Source organism: Suncus etruscus, chromosome 19, assembly GCF_024139225.1.
Source record: "Suncus etruscus isolate mSunEtr1 chromosome 19, mSunEtr1.pri.cur, whole genome shotgun sequence".
Lineage (NCBI taxonomy): Eukaryota > Metazoa > Chordata > Mammalia > Eulipotyphla > Soricidae > Suncus > Suncus etruscus.
In genome coordinates, this window is record NC_064866.1 from 10,763,565 (window position 1) to 10,770,563 (window position 6,999).

Genomic DNA, 6,999 nt, shown 5'->3' on the forward strand with positions numbered 1-6,999 from the left:
ATTTTAATTTTTTATTGAAACCATTATGATTTACAAAGCTATGCATAGTTGGATTTCAGACATATAGTCCCACCACTGATGTCAGCCTTCCTCCATCAATATTCCAGGGTTCATCCTTACCACCCGCCCCCATCCCCAGCCCACATTCATAACAGGCCTATATTTAAGTTTGGTTGTTAAAGTTTGGGTCTCATGATTTTTATTGTTGTTGACTCTGGCTTAGATATTTAGTTCTGTCCTTTCTTTTTTTTTTTTTTTTTTTTTTTTTTTTTTTTTTTGTTTTTGGGTCACACCCGGCAGTGCTCAGGGGTTATTCCTGGCTCCAGGCTCAGAAATTGCTCCTGGCAGGCACGGGGGACCATATGGGGCGCCGGGATTCAAACCAATGACCTCCTGCATGAAAGGCAAACGCCTTACCTCCATGCTATCTCTCCGGCCCCCAGTTCTGTCCTTTCTTAACACTTCCAATGCACCTGAAACACTTTAGCTCCTGTCCTCTGTCATTTCATGTGTATCTTTCTCCTCCCACACTCAATTTCTTTCCTAATTATATTTCACGGACCTAGAGTGCTTTCAACAACCCCCATTTAAAACATTGCATTCCTTTCCTTCATGCAGTTATTCTAAATACCACATCTAAGTGATGTCATCTTGTATTTATACTTCTTCTGGCTTACTTCATTTAATATAATATCTTTAATATCTTCCAGTTCATCCATGTTGCAGCTAATTGCATGATTCCTTACAACTATGTAGTATTTCATTGTGTATATGTACCAATCTTCATGATTCACTCATCTGTTGGATATCTAGGTTGAGTCCAATGTTTAGCTATTGTACTGAGTGCTGCAATAAATAATGGTGTGCATACATTTTTCTGGATGAGTGGTTTTTTTGTTCTGGGGATAGATATCCCAAAGCAGGATTGCTGTATTATATGGCAGTTAGATCCTGAGTTTACTGAGAATTCTCCATGCTGTTTTTCATAAGAGTTGGACCAGGCAGCATTTCTACCAGAAGTTGATGAGAGTTCCTTTTCACCCACCTGCCCACCAACACAAATTGTTCCCAATATTTTGATATGTGCCATCTTCACTGGTGTAAGATGATATCTCATTGTTAACTTGATTTATATTTCCCTAATGGTAAGTGATGATAAGTATTTTTTCATGTGCCTGTTGGCCATGAAATCTCAGAGAGATTTCTATTCATCTTTTAGTCCCATGGGGCATTTTTAGACTTTGCAGGGTTAACCTTTGTAGGTACTTTGTATATTCTAGATATCAACTTTTTATCTGATGAGTTGAGTAAGAATATTTTCTTTTACTCAGTCAGTGGTCTTTTAGTTTTAGCCTGTTTTTTTGTTTTGTTTTGTTTTTTATTTTTGGGCTCTGTGCTCAGAAATCACTCATGACAGGCTCAGGGGACCATATGGAATGCCAGGGACCAAACCTGCATCTGTCCTGGGTCAGCCACATGCAAGGCAAATGCTCTACTAGCTGTATTATCACTAAAGCCCTAGCCTGTGTTTCTTTTGCCATACAGAAACTTTTTAGATTGATGCAGTCCCATTTATTCAGATTTTATTCTATAGCCCTTACTATTGCATATTGTTGAAGAATCTTTTGCGTGCTAGGTCTTGAAGTGTTCTGCCTATGTTTTCCTCAGTGTACTTTATGGATTCAGGTCTGATTTCAAGGCCTTTGATTTACTTTAAATTGACTTTTGTGTAAGGTGTGAGATATGACTCTAGGACAGCATCCTAAATAGTATGGGTGGGTTTTGATGAGATGTTTCTGTGCTTAGAATTTCAAGTTAATCTTAGTACATTTAAATCTATAACAACTGTTCATTCATTTATTTTATGCTTCTTTGGTTTACTTTGGGGGGCACACTGGAAGTTATTCAGGGCTTACTTCTGTTTCATACTGGGGGCCATTCCCAGTAAAGCTTAAAGAATCTTACAGTGGTAGGGATCCAAATTGGGCCCCCTGTATGCTCTCATGCTCTTAATCTTATTATGCTCTCTCTCTCTTTCTCACCTCTTTATTCCATCTCATTCCATCTATCTCTTCATTCCATTCCATAGATGGAATGCGCAAAGAGATTAAAGAGACTGTATCAACAGCCAAACTTTGGAACAGAGAATCCTTAACACAAACAATACAGAATTCATTTCCAAGTTTACATTTTTAATCTTGGTCTGTTTGAGAATATTAAGAGATTTAAAAATTCAATTTGCAAGCTGCTAATGAATTGGATCTAAATTGTGTCCATATCCCTCTGAAATTCAGATGTTAAAGCCCTAACCTCCAATGTGACTGTATCTGAAAATAAGACTTATAAGGAGATAATTAAGGTTAAATGATGCCATAAGGGTGATCTAATTCAATAAGATGGTGGCCTCTTGAGAAGAGAGATCTCCCACACCTTCTGACCCCTTCCCCAGGAGGAAGACAGTTATTAGCCAAGAAGAATTATAGAGGACCTTACTAATAACTGACTTCCAGTCTCTAGATCCATGAAAAAATTAATTCCTGTTGTTTAGGTTCTCAGTTTTTGGTATTTTGATATGGCAATCAGAACTGGCTAAAATGTAGCTAGTGCAGAGAAATCTTTTCTACTTCGTGCTCCGTGCATTGTATCCCCATTTGACACAGAATAAAAACCCTTGTTCGTATAGACTGACCATCATCTAGTTATTATCTGATCTCATTAGTTTCTTTTTCAGAGATAGGGGTCCCACTTAGTGGGAAAGGAAGGGATTTACACTTTCAGCAATGCAGCAGTACATCCTGGTTGTTCAGTATTCTGGCCCTTCACCACAGTGTTTGAGTTCAACAATGCTAGAGGCCACTGGAGCTACACCTGGTGATGTTTGGAGGCCAAGAGGTATGTGATACTGGTGATGTGCTTGCTGTACCCCTTTGAGCCATATCGTTGGACCTGATTCATTTCTTACTGGCCACCATTCACTTGACTCCACCAGCGCAAATCTTAGAATTCTTTCAACATACCAGGCATGCTCTACCTCAGCCTTTCCTGTGCCCAAGAGGATCACCTTCAGACAGCTGCGTGGCTCCTCACCTTACCTCCATTTGATGTTGGCTTAGGTATTGTTTCTTTGTGGGCTATATTGTATGTGAACATCTAGAAATACAACATCAGCTCAACTTCTAAATCTTCTCACCATCATCAAACCTTGCTTCTTTTTGGAGGGGGGTGGGTGGGGAGGACACATCTGGTAGTAGTGTTCAATACTTATTTCTGGCTCTGTGCTCAGGGATCACTCCTGTTAGGGCTTGGGGGAAATCATATGTAGTGCCAGGGATCGAACTAGGGAAGTCTACATGCAAAACAAATGTCTTAAGCCCTAATTCTCTGACTCTTAGCTAATACTTTTTAACCTAAATAACAATTATCTTAACACTGCAGGGGCCAGAGCAGTGGTGTGGAGCAGTAAGGCATCTGCCTTGTCAGTGCTAGCCTAGGACGGACCCCAGTTCGATCCTCCGGCATTCCATATGGTCCCCCAAGCCAAGAGAAATTTCTGAGCACATGGCCAGGAGTAACCCCTGAGCATCATTGGGTGTGGCCCCAAAACAAAACACAATAAAACACTGCAAAAGTATACATAGGGTACTAAGATATTAAAAAAGATTACAGCAAAAGTTAAAGGATTGAAAGTTTTGTTGATTTTTTTGTTTTGTTTTTGTTTTTGGGCCACACCTGGCAGTGCTCAGGGGTTACTCCTGGCTGTCTGCTCAGAAATAGCTTCTGGCAGGCACGGGGGACCATATGGGACACCGGGATTCGAACCAACCACCTTTGGTCCTGGATCGGCTGCTTGCAAGGCAAATGCCGCTGTGCTATCTCTCCGGGCCCTGAAAGTTTTATTTTATGAACCCACACCCATAAAGATACATAAGACCAAATTCAGCGGAATATTGACTGCACATTTGGCTCTTCATTTTTACTCCACTCTATTCGCATTTTAAACATTATCAGAGAGGCAAAAATCAAAATGCTATGGCATATCAGAGATAGCTAATACAAAAGTTAGAACCTGTCATGAAAAGGCCATTTGTCTGGAGATGTTATTATTCTTGTACTCCCCAGATTTATGATCATTTCTCGACCCCAGTATTCCATCTTTGAGTTTGCAGGATGTTATTTAGGTCAATGAAATTCACAGCCAAGCCATCAACAATTGCTTGCAAAGCACCTTTCTTCTGTGCTTTTCATTCAAGAGAAAGCTGTCCATAAAGGCATGTTTGTAACTAAAGAGACTAAAAATGTATAGAATAGCAATGCTGTAGAAGAGGCAATTGTGGAAGAGGCTGCTAAATTAAACCCTGATGGTTCTGCTCAGCAGCACAAAAAAATCATCAATAAAGTAAAGAAGAAAACCAAAAGGATCCTTCAAGAAATGGTTGCCATGATCTCATGTCCATGATCATCTGACTGGGAGCTGCTAAAACTACTCCCCATCATTTTTTGGAGCATTTATATACACAGATGGTCAAAACTGCCACTAGAATAAAATGGCTACTTATATTTCGACCAGTTGATTGAGCACAACTGTTGTCTGAGTTTTTACCACAATGAAGGCTAGAAGAAATGTCCGATGCATAGAAAGATGCCTTCTATGTAACTTAACTGTGTTCCCAGGGAATAGAGTTGAACTGCATCAATACCAGCAGTTCATGGAAATATTTTTTTTGTTTGTTTTTGAACCACATATAGAAGTGCTCAGAACACTACTGGTTCTGCGTTCTGTGGTTCTGCTCTGGTTCTGTGTTGAGGGATAACACCTGGAAGTCCCCAGGGGACCTTGTGGTATGCTAGGGATCAAACCCAAGTAGGTTGCATGCAAGATAAGTGCCCTGCCCACTGTAATATCATTCCTGTCCCTAGCCTTAGAAATTTTCTTAGGTTAATGCTCTAGAAATGGGAAAGCTTTTTCTACAAAAGGTGAACTCCTATTAAGAGTGCTAGATAGCTTTGTTTACCACCAATATAATCTCTTACATCTTGATATTAGCTGTCAGAATCTCCAATGGTCCTTTTTATTCAAGAACACACAATTGTAAGAACTATGAAACCCTTAGGAGAATTCTGAAGTCTAACTAGAAATATTATTTAAATTCTATGAATAAAAGATCTGATTGTATCAATGATTTTTACACAACCATTTTCCTTAAGGGAATATTCAGACAACAGAGCCAAAAGCCCCATCTCTGTTCCATTTTCTCTGGGTGCAAGTATCATTATTACCTTCTTCAAAACCCAACGATGCAGGTACGGACCCATCAAGTGAGTCCTGAAATGGAACAGATGAATCTTTCCAAAGAAGACAGATTACATATCTGGTAGAACATATTCTCGCCACTGCATTGTCATTCCTGTGCAATTATGTTGATATACAGTACGACAAGCTTGCTCCTTTACAGACACAAACAGGGAAATTAATTTCTCCACTTTGGAAGGAGACTTCTTTTTTGAAGAAGGAGAAACGTCTGGTTCATCATTCTGACTTGGGGTGTTAGGGGAGGGTGTCTTCGGACATTTAGAAGATGCGGATATGCATGCCATATAGCTGCCGGAAATTTGCATCACAATCATCAGCACCAACAGGAATGAAGTTTTTATTACTCCCAGCACAACTGTGTGGTCAGTCTTTGAACCTAACTGCTACTGTAATGGGTATTCCCTGTATTTATCACAAAGGCCATCATAGCCTGCAGACTTTACATGTCTCTGAACAAAAAGGGGCTTAGGAGGACTCCCCCAAAGACACCCCTCACTTGATCAGTCAGGAACAGCTGGTGTGGAAAGTCACCCAGCTGTGCTGTCTGCTCTTGAATGGAGTCACGATATACAGATGTCTGTCCTCTGCCAGACATTTGAATAAATTGGCCATAAAACAGTAGGCAGGTTTACCCTAGATAGCTTTTGTAAGGTTGTGAGGCAAGATGAGTGGAAGATATTAGTATTGGTCTTGCTGAGCCTCAGTGGGACCAGAAACTTCCCAAACCTTTGTATTAATGAAGTGATGAGTAGTTGAAGAAATAACTTTGTGGATCAGCAAAATTGCTCTCTGAAAGTGAGCCAGTCCAAGGAACACTGACAGTTCTATGACTTTCTTACAGCTTTGGGTCTTTGCTTGAAGCCTATCCTCAGTGCCATATTTATCTACAATGTGTCAGTGGTTCTGTTCTGGAGCCTGAATGATCAACAACCACTGCACAAATACTTATTACTAAAAAAGAAAGAAGGTTGGAATATCTGCGGAGACTGCAAATACTATCTTGTGAAGAATGCTGTGAAAATTACTAAAGGTACTGGAGTAGTCATTTTGGGGCCGGAGAAATAGCATTGAGATAAGGCGTTTGCCTTACTTGCAGAAGTACAGTATTTCGAATCCCAGCATCCCATATGGTCCCCTAAACTGCCAGGAGCGATTTCTGAGCGCAGAGCCAGAAGTAACTCCTGAGCGCTGCCAGATGTGACCAAAACACACACACACAAAAAAAAACCAAACCAAAACAAAACAAAAACAACAACAACAAAAGCACCACATGATTCTTTGATTGAATTATCACGAGATACAGTTACAAAATTGTTTGTGATTAAGTTTCAGTTGTACAATATCCATTTCTTCAGCAGTATATATCTCCTGTCACCAATGTCCCCAGATTTCCTCCTGCCCCCGCTCCTGCCTATTCTATGGTAGACATTTTTTCTTCTCTCCTCTCTCTTTTTTAGACATTGTGATTTGTAATATTGCTACTGAAGGGGTATCATGTATATCAGTTTACCTCCTTTCAGCACCCAGTTCTTGTCCAGAGCAAACATTTTCAACTATCATTGTCATTTCATAGTCCCTTCTTTGCCTTAACTGCGCTCCCCTACTATTTCTGGCAAGCTTCCTACCATGGATTAGTCCTTCTGGCCCTTGTCTCTATTGTCTTTGTGTATAATTATCGTCTATTTTTT

At 40.1% G+C, this 6,999-nt stretch overlaps 1 pseudogene; it reads left to right on the forward strand.

The window, feature by feature from the left end:
* Positions 1-5,176: 5,176 nt before the first annotated feature.
* On the forward strand, positions 5,177-5,811 carry LOC125997611 (glycerol-3-phosphate acyltransferase 1, mitochondrial-like; annotated as a pseudogene).
* Positions 5,812-6,999: the final 1,188 nt, after the last annotated feature.